At 40.9% G+C, this 15407-nt stretch overlaps 1 protein-coding gene across 3 annotated transcripts in view; it reads right to left on the reverse strand.

Annotated features, from left to right (window-relative positions):
• Nucleotides 1–15407, reverse strand: part of FGF12 (fibroblast growth factor 12) — a 477520-nt gene that overhangs the window by 436097 nt on the left and 26016 nt on the right. The window contains exon 1 of one of the 3 annotated variants that reach the window (XM_036219788.1): nucleotides 154–6113. The exons of the other annotated variants lie outside the window; for them this stretch is intronic. The gene's annotated coding sequence lies outside the window, so the exon portion shown is untranslated. Of the gene's footprint in view, nucleotides 1–153; nucleotides 6114–15407 lie in introns of those variants that run through there. 3 annotated transcript variants of the gene reach the window in all.

Here is a 15407-nt window from a genome sequence, read left to right on the forward strand (position 1 = left end):
AAAAAAAAAGATAAAATACAATCACTACAGTGTCAGAATATTTTTTTTAAGTTTGGTACGAATAAACATAAAAATTCCAAGTTGATGAGCACATATTAAAATTGTCACCGATACCCAGGTACTCATCTCTCTTTATCTCAAATTCCTACTTACATATTGCCAAGCAGCTTGGAAAGATGCCTACAGCTTTTTCCCATGACGAGCCATCACATTTTACCACTGCAAGCACAAGAGGACAGGTCAGTGAGAAGACACAGCTATTCACCAAACTGTTGAAATGATAACACAGTCTTTAAAAGAATTGTGCACAGGAGGAGAAGACTGTGTGAGCTTCTTTTTGTCTCGTTATTAACCAATTTGCTTACATTTCCATAAATGTTTCTGAGCTTCTCTGCTGCCAAGTTGCTGTCAAGGAATGTGTGCGGGCCGTAGAAATATGCAGCCCAGGTACAAAGGTGAAGTTTAGATCCCTTGACACTAACGAAAGACCTGAAAGTGTTCCACAGGAGTAAAGGCCTGGCCCTGATCCACTGAGTTCTCTCACCCTATCCTCTCTGCTCAACTCGATTTCATTGCACTTTTCATGAGAGCCTACTATGTGTCCGACTCTGTGCAAGACATGCTAGGAAGTATAGAAAGAAATAAGACATATGCTATACTAGAGCACAGTATAAAAGGCAAAAAGAGGCATGTATGCATGAGAGATACAGCTGCCATGGTTCAGATCAGGGGTTTCCCAATCCCCAGGCCATGGACAGGTACAGGTTCATGGCATGTGCCATGGACAGATACAGGTCCATGGCTTGTTAGGAACCAGGCTGCACAGCAGGAGGTGAGTAGTGGCAAGCCAGCAAAGTTTCATCTGTATTTGCAGCCACTCCCCAGCACTAGTATCACTACCTCGGTTCAGATTAATAGGCATTAGATTCTCATAGGAGCACCAGTCCCTGGTGCCAAAAATGTTTGGGACCATGGTTTAGAGGAATGAGTGATCACTTCGAGTTGAAGAATCTAGCTAGGAGATGATGATGTTTGAACCAGGTTTCAGTAGGAAATTAAGGATTAGAAGGGTAGTTTTCGTCTATGAAATGAGTAAATCCAGGTGATTCACCTCCCCAGGCCTTCGGGCATAAGAATGTGCTCTCATCACTGATAAACTCTCTGCAAGTAACATGTTCCTGCTAGCAAGTTGCCTTGAGGAGCTGCAGAAAGGTGGCAACCACTATAAGGCCAAACATAAAGAGGCCCTGGTGATAACAAGAAAATGCAAAGAACACTATTATATAGAATTACAATAGAGCTCCTACATTTATGAAGACTGCATTCAGAGACCTTTCCAAATCGCCCAGCCCTTGAATCCAGTTCATTCAAATGTCAATGCTGGGTGTTTTATAACTAGGCTCTCTCACTAAGTAACCACTCCCACATCCAGCTTTGCAGCCCAAAGAATTCACATTCAAACTCAGAATTTTTCACGTCCTATCTCATCTAATTCCTAAAATAACCCAAGTGGTAGTTATTATCCCTGTGACAAATTATCACATACCGTAATAATTACATAATAATTACGTGACAAATTATTATATGCCACAGACTATGGTCAGTTGCTTCATAAATAATCAAAACAACACGAATGTTAAAAGTGGCCAAAATGTGGCCACTGTAATCTACTGGAGGAAGAGACTGAGAATTTAGAAATCATACAATCCATTTAGAATTTCATTATTCATTGGCAAAACTTATAATATTCAATACCTCATGGTAAGATAAAATGATAAATAAGTGACTATGAATTGTATATTAGGAATAAATCTTGAACCTAGAGACCTTGCATGAGGCCGACTCTGTGATCAAAGAATGATTACTAATTTCTGACTAATGATTACCATTTTCTTCAACTGTACGAAGGGAAATGGGCACCATAAATTCTGTGATCTCTAAGTCACATTTTACTGCTAAAAATTTTAATGATGATGATGATAATAATAATAAGAATATGCAATTAGATGAATAAAATTCCCTGTTAAATGAGTATTCTCCAGTCTGCAAATCCCGAGGTGCAAATGCTCATCCAAGGAAAGGCTGTAACCTATTATTCGGTATTAGTTGAAGGACAAGACTTTGATGCAGATGTGTTTTTTCCCAAAGGAGAAAATGGAGTCTAAGGAAAGGAAGAATTGTGATGCATTCCAGCCGCAGGCAGAGGACAGAAGCCCACTGAGGTTTGCAGTGACTGTCACAGCCAAGTGAGTAGAGACATATAGACCAAGGAGTTTGTAAGAACATTATATCCTTTCGTAAGCTTTGCAGTCTTCCCATGTTTTTTATTCTGTTTATTACCATCTCTCTATCAGTGTGACCAGAGGTTTTATCTTCACAATGGACAGGGTCTGAGTACTTGTCTTTAGATCAGACAGGAAAGGTGAATGAGGAAAACTGGTATCATCCTGTAGCCATTCCTAGGGATAGAGTAAGTGATAAGGAAAAATCAGTCGAGTGACTGGAGCCCATGAACAGCCTGAGCACTGGCAGGGCCCACGATGGTCCTGGGGCAAAGTAGCAGCAGGCTCTCTTTGAGGTTCACCTCGGCCATGACATCAATTACATGAATAGGCATGGGTGTATTAAGTTCATATTTGGTCTGTAATTCTGCCATTCAAAGTAAGCAAAAGAAAAAGTCTCTGAAAATTTTTCTTAAATGAGACTATTTGAGAACCCAGAATTTAAGATCATCTAATAGTGACATGAATGCTAAAACCAAGAATCTTTATATTTGTTATTGTAGAAGATGATCGTATACTTTTTTATATAAACTCAGACTTTTTTGAGAGCATAAAAAGATGCTATTATCACCCCTAGACAATAAGTATAAACAGAGACATATGATCTCTCTATCCATAAAGTCCATCGCTCATTACCCAGCATTTTACATGACCCATTTTCACAATCCTAAGGAGGGGACAGAATGGAAATTTTTATGCCTATTTTATAGATGAGGAAACTGATGCTCAAAAAAAAAAAAGCACCTTGCCCAACACACAGAATAGCAAGCTTATAATACTTGATAATTAGTACTCAAGAATACATACACATACAAAACATTAAAACACAAATTAAGAGTCAGAAGGTCATATGTGCATATAAAAATAAGTTACTGAAGTGTGTGAAAATCAACCCTCCCCAGATATGCTTCACAAGACACTCAACAATGGCTAAGTAGATCAATGAGATCTACACAGTGTGGCTCAACATTTGCATCAGTTATGAAGACTTACTGAGATCCAGCAGTGTCTGTACATTGATAGGATCCTAAACCTTAGACACCACCTCAGGTGGTCAGGGTTGTTCAGGATGATATATTCCAGGTAGTGTCAGACTAGAGAGGTTACACTTTGATAAGGCCTGTTCATATGAAGAATATAGAGGATAATCAAGGCACTTCTGGGAACCCACCAAACATCCACAAAACCAGAAGGTTGTACAAGTATTCTTGACAGTTCAAATAAAAGCATAAATCAGTTCTTCCTCCCCCATCTTTGGGGCAGTCCCTGGCCTGGCTCACATCACTACAAGGTCAAATGGCAAATATGAGACTTTCTAAACAGGACAGAACTTCAGAGAAAGATGTGCAGAGCCCTAGAAGACTAGAGATGAAAGAAACCTAAGAGCACAACACCAAGCCTTCTCATTACAGAAAGGGAAGAGGCATCAGAGTCTATGTGTCTGAGTCACATCACAAATCAGAGGTAGAGTTGGCATCATCTCTCAGGCTTCCAGTTTCAGGGTCCACACCTCTCTTCATATAATAGTATATGAGACCGAATTAGAATAGATTCATTATATGTGAGTGTATGGGTTGCACTGTGTTTTCCACAAATGCATATGTTGAAGTCCTAATACTCAGTACCTTAAAATGTAACCACATTTGGAGATAGGGTCTTTACAAAGGTACTCGAGTTAAAATGATGTCATGAATGTGGGCCTTAATCCAATATGGTGGATGTCCTTATGAAAAGAGAAAATTTGAAGACACACATGCATGTGGGGAGAACACCATGTGAAAATGAAGGCAGAGGCAGGGTGAGGGCTCTACCAACCAAGGAACAGCAACGACTGCTAGGAAGCCACCACCAGAAGCTAGGGAGAGGCATGGAATGGATTTTCCCTCATAGCCCTCAGAAGGAACCAATCCTTCCAACACTTGATCTTGGACTCCTAGCCTCCCGAACCAAGAGACAATAAATTTCTGTTGATCGAGCCACTCAGTTTTGTTGTATTTTGTTAGAGCAGCCTTAGCAAACTAACATAGTGAGTTCGGGCTAGACACAGTTTTTCGCCAAAATCTAATACATCCCCAATCTTCTGTCAGATTTGCTCATTCTATAGTGACAGGCTGTCTTCCTGACCCCAGCCTAAACATTTGCCACAGAGATTGCCTTTGTGTAGTATAAACAGTCCATTGTCCCAATATACACACTTTATTTGGGTGGCATCCTAAATAGAGGCTTCACTCTTCCCTTCCCTTTCAAACTATAAACCTCCAGACAATCAGCACACAACTCCTCCAGCTCCCACACTGAGAGCTGACTTAGCCTAGTTCTATAGGTAAACCTGAACCCAGCATTTATTATAACTGAACTTCAGAGTTGAGGTGACTTCACCCGGCCTCTCCATTCCTTATCTTACCTCTGAAGGAAGCTAGGCAGAAAAGAAACTCTAGAGGTTGTCAGGCAAACTCTACGACATGCAATGATGCTCTCAGAGCTCTGGTCCATGGCATGTTATATATGCACATAGAGAGAACTCTCTTCTCTGAGCTGTATTTCCAATTGCTTCATATAAATATTATTTTTGAATCATTTTACTAGCTAGTTCAATAAACTGTCTTTTTTCTTTTTATTCTAACAGGAAGATGCAGATGACTCCAAAGAACAGAAAACTAAATTTGGAAATTGAAAAAAAGCCACTTGGTTTGTGTCTGAGCAGAATGCCTTGGCACCAATGGGGATGTGATGTGACCTCACTCTCTTCATTACATTTTTCAATGCAATCTGCCCCACCCAGAGGCCTGTGCTAATGCAAAAGTGAGCTTCTGGTTTGTTTTTATCTTACACAAAGGTTGTACCCTAAGTGAACTGCCTGGCATTGGAGGTTTTGATTAGGCAATATGACTAGCTTATAAGTATGAAACAGACTGATTGAGAATCTATTCACAGAAAGAAAAAACACTGAAGTCCTTTCCAGATTAAGTAAGTCCTAGCACAATACTCTTGACCGATACAAAATAATTCCACTGAGCTCAGCTGGGCTTACTGTTTGAATGCTTTCTATAGATATTCTGCCATTAATAAAACACTATAAGAATGGTTATATTATAGAACACCCACTTCTGGATGTGTTGTACAAGTTGCTATCACAATACTTATGACAAAATAATAGCTAACATCTACTGAGCCCTTACTATGTCCTGGGCTAAATGTTTCAAAGACCTTTTGTCTATTATTGTGTGCTAATCTTTACAACTTTGAGATACTTGGTTTAATTATTCCCCTTTACAGATGAGAGAACTGAGGAAGACACAGAGGGTTTAGTAAATTACTCAAATTCATATAACTGGTAAATGGTGAAGCCAAGCTAGTAGCAGAGCTCACACTTTTAATCATCGCCCTTGACTGCTTCTTGTATTGGTACCCATGATTTTGTTATATCTTTCTTTACCCATTGTGAGCTTTTCGAGGTTGTGGACTATTCCTCTCTCAGCCTTGTCCTCATCATCTGCATTTAATGACTGTTGTTGAATGACTCAAACTCATTCATGTCCCCATGCCCTAATAAAAAACATTGTCTTCTTCCCCTCAACTTTCTTGAGTCTCCTTAGATCATTTGACAATTTCTTCCTCATAGTTGTTGGCAAATCTTAAATCTCCCTCCAATCCCCACTGTTTATATTGTGCAAAATTCATGGTTGAGTCATGCCTGAAACTTCTCCAAGTCTCACCATATTCCCTTGCATTTAGTAGATCTCCTCCATAAACATTTATGGACTAAATGAAAACGGGGTCAGTTCCATGGCATGATACAGAATCCAGAGCCTTCCAGAAAGCCCACTCAAGCCCACCATTTTACACTGCCCCCGCCACCCCCACCCCAACCCCTCCCATAATGAGATCTTTGACAGTGCTCACTAGGGACCTGGGAGGACTCGGAGTTCACTCTAGAGTGATGGTTCTCAACTTTAACTACGTTTCTGACTAACTGAAATGTAGATCATTGGACCCCACTCTAGGGTTTCCAATTCAGGAGGTCTGGGATGGGTATGTGATCTGCACTCTTAATAAGTTCCTCTGTGAAGCTAATGCTGCAGGACTGGGGACTGCACTTTTGAGAAGCACTGCTCTAGATCCAAGTTTTGGAGAACAGTAAGTATTTTAAGTAGATAAGTAAGCAGCTCCCTGGTGGAATAAGGCTACAAAGAAAATAAAGGAGGCATGGAAGGTCAGATTTTTACAGGAAACATGAGCAGCTAGGTAAGGCTAGAGTGTGAAATGTGCAAAGCGGGGCATGGGAAGATAAGCAGAAATTTTGTACTTGACCCAAAAGGTAAGCAGTTCAGCTTCACAGATCATAAAGCAATTTGGATTCACCTTCTCAGACAGGGAGGTCCCAGCTACCAGACCTCTCTCCCAGACCACACCCAGGGATCAAAACCAAAGGCCAAATAGATTATTGTCCTAAAACTTCTAAACCATTATGACTGTTTTGTGTGGCTTCTCCTTATAGCTGTGAAATATTGTGGGGCCCAGCTGAGCAGGCAGTGGGCCTTTAAATTTGGAGTGTAAGGTGTTACATTTCAGAATGGCAGGGCAGGAGAGAGTATTTCTTCCTAAATTAGAGGACCATAAAATTCTCTTCCCCATTCTCTTTGCCACTAGGCACATGTGTGCTTGTAAAACATTACAACTTAAAAGATAGAAATAATAAAAACTAACCCCTTCTTTGGCTCCTGTATTGGCTAAAAATTTCTATACTTAGGCTTCTTCCATCAGTGGAAAAAAAAATAGTTTACTCAATGTCTCATTCTCTCAATGCAAACAAAGCAGTTTTTTAAAGGCAGAAGCAGAGATATATCAGGGGAGGGATTCTGCTGGATGCTCAGCAAAATGTGGAAATAAGCATCACTGCTGCAAATCATTTGAACAATGAATTAGAGGGAGTAGAGGGAGTAATTAAAAGACTCTTGCCACATCCAGGTACGAAATAAGACTTAAAGGGTGATGACTGCTGCAGAAGGAGATGGTACAAAGGAAACAAAAGATTCTGCCCAGGGCCCAGGTTGACAAGGTAAAAGGACCTAGAGGAGCTATACACCGAAGTGGACCCAGCTGGGAAAGCAGGAGGTGGCGGCCTTCGGTCTGGACGTGGTCATAGGAAAGGAAAATGAAGAAAAAGGTTATTGCAGGGGTTTTTCAGGTCATTAAATGATGAAAGGCAAAGAGGTTAGACTGTGAGGTGAGGTCAGCTGCAGACAGAAGGAAAATCAGCAACAGAAAAGACCAGTGATTTCACAGCAGGAAACCCAACAGGGGATGTGGAAGGCATCAGAACAGCCCAATCAGACAAGCTGGAGTTCACAATGTGACTTGCTTCCACTCCTTTAACCACAGGCTTCTACATTTATAAATACATGAATTCTTTTAAATTTCTCTAAGGGCCTCCTAGCTCTCAAGTACATGAGGAAGTCCATTCTTACCTTCATTCAGTCCACAAAAATATCAGCACCTGCTACTTGTCAGGTAGTTTGACCCTATACCCATAAAAATACACAAAAGAGAAACTCTACCTTTAATAACTAGGCTTTTGAGCTGCTGAGATCACAGAATGGGAAGGCCTAAAGACTGCCCTAAACTAAATTAAATAATGTGGTATTTACACAAAGGCATTTAATAAGGGCCTGATGCTGAATTCAGCTGACTAGCTCCCCTAGTTGTTCTATTGTTCAATAACAGCTCCGGAATGCACTCGTAAACATTTCGTTTCTTTAACACTGTTCCTGAATGCAGGCAACCTGGCTGAATATGACACAGTGCATAAAATGTATGTCCTATTGCAAGTGGTAGAGGGGAGAAGGGGCGCTGCCAGAAGAAGGGAGGCCAGGGAGGCGTTGCCACAGGAAACAAGATAATAGGTGATGAGTGTCTGACCTGAGAGAGGAGAACTAGAGGGGCATCGCAATTTAAACTAGAGATAATAAAAGGGTACACGGAGTCAGCCTGGGTGAGGAAAAAGGGAGTGCTGTGGATGACTCGATGTTTCTGTTTTGAGTGCCTGGGTAGATTGTAGTGCCACTTAGCAAGTTGAGAAAACAGGAGAGGGGAATATTTGGGGAGAAAATAAAAAGCTCAGTATGAGCCACTAGAGTTTGAGGTGCTTTGGGTCTGATGTTTAAAAGAAAGTTCTGGAGTAAAGATTACAAGTCATAGGAATATAGGAGGCAGTTGAAGACAAGGAGTAGATGGTAACTTCGAGAGAGAGGAACTCATCTGAAGCCTCCGTCTTCCCTTGTTCCTTCTCTAAATCAGACATGACCTAGCAGCAGAGGGCACCTACTTTTAATAGTTGCTTCCTGACCAGAGAGATTTTAAGAGGAAGAAAGTATATGAAGAAAAATGTCGGCTAGCTGAAGACATTTTTTTGTTGTTGTTTTCTTTTCTTTTCTTTCCTGAGCATTACAAAAATCCTTCTTTTATTTTAAGGAAGTATCTATACAGGAATGCAGGGAGCAAAAAAAATTACCCACATACTCACTATAAAAGTTGGTTGGGGTCATAAATATCATCTAGTCAGCCCAACCCGTATATCTAGAAGAGGAAGAAAATGAACATGCACATGGTTACAGTATGGTGATCATATTAGTTTCCCTTCCATTTCTCTTTATTTGTACCTCAAAACAAAAAATCACAGAATGTTTCATAGACAGTGCATGAATGTGATATTATTCTTCTCCCTCCTCTTTTTTACAAAAAGGGAGAAGTTAAGACAACGAGAAGTAAAAATGTTTTCTGACCCATTTCTCATGAGTTGTCTAAGAGTCAGAACAAAGCCAGACCCTGGCTCCTGATTTCTCTTTTATAACAAGGTTCTCTAGACTAGGAGAAACGGTGACACACCCTCCAAGGTTTTTGTTTCAGTAATTCCACCCAGAAATGGTCTAAAGAGCCCTTCATCAACCACATGGCAGCTCCAGTATACACAAAGTGAATAGTAGATGCCGAAGAATCTAGACTGCAGCCCCTTCACACACACACACACACACACACACACACACACACACACACACACGTGCGTGTTCTCCCCCTTCCTGCCTTCCAATCCCCATTGTTTCCCACATGGATATATATGGGTCTAAAGCACTTTCCGTTCCAGTCTCAAATCTCTGGCCTTGAGATAAGAAAACTGGAACCTGGCCTGATTCCAGCTCCACCTCTACTGTTTACTAGTTACTAACTCGGAAAATGCCCTTCGACTCTGGACCTCAGTTTCCTCTTCTGACAAGGGAGAGGTTTGGACTAAATCATTTTTGGAGAGTCATTCCTCTTCTAACAACATGTGATGTTCCAATGTCTAAGATTATTTTACCTGAGATATAATTTTCTGAAAGTTAAGGTGTTAAGTAATAATAATAATAATAATAATAATAATAATAATAATAAATGTGTCTGGTCTTTGTCCTGGGTTCCTGGAATGGAAGTTCTAAACCCTTAGAATTTCCCAAATGATAGGAGAGTCTTTCTTATTCATTGCAGGTCCGTGAACCACACCTGAGTTTAAACTAAGAAGATAACTCATGATGGAGACTGAGCCAGAAATACGAACTATGTGATTAGAGGGTTGGAGCTTTAAGCCAAGATTAGAGAAAGGAGGGAAGCTGGAGAATGATTTCATTCGCTTGACCAATGATTCAATCAATAATACCTATATAATGAAACCCCAATGAAAAACTCTGGCCACTGAGACTCAGGTGAGATTATTTGTTGGAGAATATATAAATATACCATGACGGTGACATGTCCTGATTCCACAGAAAGAGGGCAAGGAAGCATTGTGTTTGGAATCCTCTCAGACCTCGCTCTGTATGTCTCTTCATTTGACTGGTCCTAATTTGCATCTTTTAGATTAAAACTATAATCCTGAGTATAGTGCTTTCCTGAGTTCTATGAGTTGTTCTAGCAAATTATCTAATCTGAGGGGTTCATGGGAAACCCACCTCTAGATTTGCGGCCAATTGGCCAAAAGTGACAGTGGCCTGGGGACCCCCCAAGTCTGTGGCTGGCATCTGAAGTGAGGGTAACCTCGTTGGGCCTTTATCCTGTGGAGTTGGTGCTTACTCCAGGAGGTCAAGGTCAAAAGCGAACTGCGGCATTGCATATGATATACCTACTGGACAATAATTATAGTTTAAATATGTCCTTAGACAAATGCTATGTGTTCTGTGGCTTACAGTTTGTGGTATGCTCTGGCAGCAGCATGAGTGTTATGTGATTACAAGAGATCAACGGCTGTCATCATTTTAAAATCATGGTTATGCTGGTGTGATGAATGACGTGACAACCGTTCCAAGATGTCAAAAAGGACACGTTCATCTGCACCAGCGCGTCCTAACAGGGCTTTAAAAAGTAACATTCCCCTGCTATATTAAGCAGCTGTTACAAAGTTTGAAACGTTTTCTGGGGGGCAGCTGCCATCATTCAGGTGTTGACTAAAGCCCTGCCTAATACATCATCTCTTTAACCACTGCTCCGTGAGGCTTATTTTTATCATCCTCAAGCAATTCAAATGCTGGTCATCCAGAAAATTTATTCCTTTTTTTTCTTCCTACAGGCATAGGGAACAGAATTGAAATCACTGCCACAACTGAGCCAAAACAGATTTAAGAACATCTTTTTGTTCTAATGCAAACTCAATCTCTAAGCTCCTGTGCCGTTATAAACATCAAGGTTTGGACTTAAGCATTTCGGAGTCATTCCTCTTCTAACAATGTGTGATGTTCCAATGCCTAAGATTATTTTATCTGAAATACATTTTTCTGGATGTTAAGGTGTTATAAAATAATGTGTCTGGTCTTTGTTCTGGGTTCCTGGGATGGAGGTTTTAAATGGTGGGTATGTCAACAGAAAAAAAGAAAACAGAAAAAGGGAGATAGAATCTGGCATTCTTTAGGGAATGGTCAAATTAAGTTCTAGAGCCATTTCCATCCTTCATGATGCAGCAAAAGGTGGTCCCACCTCAGAGGTTGTAGTGGGCTGAATGTCTGTATCCCTCTCAAAACCCATATGTTGAAGTCCTAACCCTCAATGTGATAGTATTTGGAGGTGGACCTTTGGGAGGTAAGTGGATTTAGATTTAAATGAGGTCATGAGAGTGGGGCCCCTAATGATGGGATTAGCATCTTCCTTTTCTCTCTCTCTTTCTCTCTCTCTCTCTCTCTCTCTCTCTCTCTCTCTCTCTCTCTCTCTCTCTCCCCCCTCCCTCCCTCCTCAACCTCTCTTTTTCACTCTCTCTCTTTCTCTGCCTCTCTCTCCCTCTCTCTCTCTATGCTCTTACACTGAGGAAAGGCTATGTAAGCATGCCATGAGAAAGCGGTGGCCATCTGCAAGCCAGGAAGCAGGGAAGCAGGCCCTCACAGGAACTGAATTTTGCTGGCACCTTTATCTTGGACTTCCTAAGCTCCAGAACTGTGAGAAATAAATGCTTGTTGTTTAAGCCACACAGTCTGTGGTACTTTGTTAAGGCGGTCCAAGCTGACTAAGACAGTGGTACATAAATTATGTCAGCTAGCTGAAGACATTCTACAAGTCCCCTTGTGGGGTACTTGATCTCAATGCAACATCTCAAAGAAGTTCTAAATCCATATGTCTAAGTTACATCCCATAAACCTTCATGATTTAACTCTTCTGGGTAATCCTAACACAGGTGATCTATAGGAACACTAAGAAAACACTTTGTAGTGCTCCTCCCCATAGGTCACCACTGTCACGGCACCAGCACATGTGGTCCACAGCTGACTGTGTTTATGGAGCTAAAATGGAAACACACATCAGACCCACCAGATCTGAGGTATAATGTTAGTGAGCAGTGAGTAATCATCACGGGTGATTTGTTATAAAAACCGATCAAAGACTCCTTGACTCTGCACATGCCAATCAAAATCAACTGATCGCGGCTTCTTTTTTCATTTGGAAAAAGGTCAAGCAGCTGCCTGTTTGCTTTTTTCTCTCCAGGGCCATTTTAGGAAGTTCATCTGCTCCAAACAGATGCTCACAAGTAGAATTGATCCTTGCAGAAAAAAATGCCTGGGGAGACTGCACGCCAGAGGTGACATATGTTAAACTATTTTACATTTCTGCTTTCCTTTATGGAAAAGAAAATAGGAATGGTAATTTCTTCTTTCAGTAATTTAAAATCAGGAAAAAATGTTTTGATGATAATCATCAAATTTTTATATAGTGCTATATTTATAATGCTTTCTTTTTGCCATTGTCACGATATACATTTACACAGCACTTTAAACATGAATCAAAGGACTCACCTCCCTCATTCATTCAACACTTTGCAACTTAAAAAGTTCACTTATATCTTTTATAGTCTTCATGATAATGCTTCAAACAGACAGGCACATAATTTACTCCAAGAGAGACAGATAGTATTGGACTCAGACATAGATGAGAAATATGGCCTGGGTTCAAATCTCAGCTCCCCTACTAATTTGCCAAGTGGCCTTGGACAACTTAACTTCTCTGTACCTCAGGGTTTTTTTTTTTAATCTGCATAATGAAGACAATAGGGCCCATTTCATAGTGTTGTTATACAGATTAGCAAATTAATATTTCTAAAGTACCTGGCACATAATAAGTACTATTAAAAAGTTTGTGAAATAAATTTAAATTCAGTAAGCATTTAAGTGATCACACATGCCAGGTCTTGAATGAGGACACAAAGACAGATTTATACCACAGTCGCTGTCCTCAAGAACCTCCCAGAGTAGTGTTGAGTGGAAGGCAGAATATTCGGAATATTCTACAAATATAAAACGACTTCTTGGGTACCATAAAAGAGTAGTGGGAATGTGCTGGACTACAGGGAAGGGACGAGAAGGAGATGGGAGCAAGTAGCAGCACAGGCAGCTGGCATTAAAGGATGAGCTGGAATTGGCCAGGTAAACTAGAAGGATGCGAGAGGAAAAAAGTTTGTTTTCAGGCCAAGGGTACAATATGTGTGAATAATAACAATACTGCCATGTCTTTAGTATCTATTATGTAAAAGGACTGTGCTAAATAAATTACCTACCTTTTATTGAATCCTGACAACAGTACGTCAAGGTTGGCCTCATTGTTATCCTTTTAAAAATTAAAAACTTGAGACTTAGAAAGGCTTACAGTATATTTTTTGAGACTATACAGTAAATGGCAGAGCCCATCTGTCTCTGAGACTGGAGCTGCACAGGCTGTTTCTCAGGCATTCCTCAGTCCTGGAGGCAAAAGTCTGTGGCACAGTCAGGGATTTTGTGAAGAAGGAGAGAGTTAAGGAAGGAGCAAGAAAGAGATGCAAGGTAAAGAAGACTTCTCATGTGCTGCTTCTGCGTGTTTAAAGATAGACTTGGGCATGTTGATAAGCTGAGAAGTCAGCGGAGAGAGGAGATTTAGGAGCAAGTGCTGATGCAGCGTCCATCCCACAAGACACAGAAGGTAACAGGGTCCAGGGTAAAAACTGACCAGCTTAGAATGAAGAGTGGTGAGCCAACTCTTGTTCTGAGCAAGGAGAAGGGAAAGGTAGGCACAGATGAGGCATATCTGATGAAAGGGGTGAAAAGCTGGGACTGGGACCAAACTGGAGGTCAGAAGAGTCGCCAACCAGCGGAAGATGCCCCCTCCACTCCTACTTCCTCACCCAACGACGTATACAGGGTGGGCACCCACCCTTCTCCTTCACCCATCTCACGCCCCAGGTACCCTGCAGGTGGTGCAGCTGCATATTAAAATGTTAACTTGCATTTATTCTTCTCTTTTTCCTTGGTTATTTGAAGTAGGTCAGTTACTATAGTATTTCCTTGACTCAGGGATTTTTCCAATAAGGAACACGGACGCTATCTGAAGATTACAGTTCATGGAAAAGAATGAAATCATTGATGAGGCTATGAAAGGGGTCTCTTAAGAATGTCTCTATGGGGGAAATTTTTTCCCTTGGGACTGAAAACTTATGGAGGGGAGTGCCGAGGGGCAACTGGGTGGAGGAGAGCAGCCACGCTCTGGGGACTGATGACTACGCAGCTGGCTTGGAAAACTGAATGCGAGGCAAAGAGCAGTTCTTAGTAGCAGTAAAGAGTCTCATGCCCCAGGCATGGCTTACACTCCACAGCAGGGGTTGATGACCACAAGTGCTCTGAGGCTCATAAGATCCAGGCAGGGCCTTGACTTCACCTGAGAGGGGCAGGGTAAGGCCCAACAATACATTTACCAACAGGGACAGAGAATTAAAGTCAGATTTAGGTTGATTTAAGAGAAAGAAAATAAAGGCATATTTCTTTGCCTCTGAGTTAATAGGTTGCCAGTCAGATTCAACACGGTGTTCATTTTGCTGCTCTAAATACAAACCTAGCATTTTCATTTAGTGTGTTTCCTTACAATGCCTCCTCCATCCCAGTGATTTTCCTTACTCTGGAGACTCTGAAAGCCCAAAGCATGCCCCTTTGTCTCCCATTAAAGATGTCCTATTCATGTGTGCTCTTCAAGAGGACTTCATTCATTACTGAACCCTTTTTACCACCACGATGCTGACCCTCATGGACACAGCTGGTTTATAGTTTAAGTCTTATATTATTTTTTTCACTGAACAAATGGACTAATAAAATATTCAATTTAACATTAGTGAGCTTTAGTTACTTAAAGAATTATAGCTCAGGATCTATGAGTCACATCTTTAAAATTCTGTTAGAACTTTTTCTCACCCAAAGCATGATTCCTGAAGATGAAGAATTGTTTACTCAGTAGATTCAGTTTTGCCTACTGTCAGATTAATTAGTCAGCAAAAGATGAAGAACCCACTTTCGAGTGTCAACTAAGTGGCATCTAGGTATAGTTTTACATCTTGAAAAGGGGAATACAAATATTTTCGAGATTACTGTAACCTGTGGTGAATGGTGGGTTGGGAACAACTCTGCAGACATAAGAGAACTTTATAGATGTGTTTTTCTGTGGTACTAAGCTAGATGTCATCTGTCATCCTATAATCATGAGCAAGAGCAGAAAAACCCATCTGCACCTATCACAATGTCCCAGCTACATTCTTTAGTTGTCTTGTTCTAAATTTGTACCCCTTTCTTTCAACGAAGCTGGAAAGGTTTTGCAAAGAAG

Source organism: Rousettus aegyptiacus, unplaced genomic scaffold (genome assembly GCF_014176215.1).
Source record: "Rousettus aegyptiacus isolate mRouAeg1 unplaced genomic scaffold, mRouAeg1.p scaffold_m13_p_4, whole genome shotgun sequence".
NCBI lineage: Eukaryota > Metazoa > Chordata > Mammalia > Chiroptera > Pteropodidae > Rousettus > Rousettus aegyptiacus.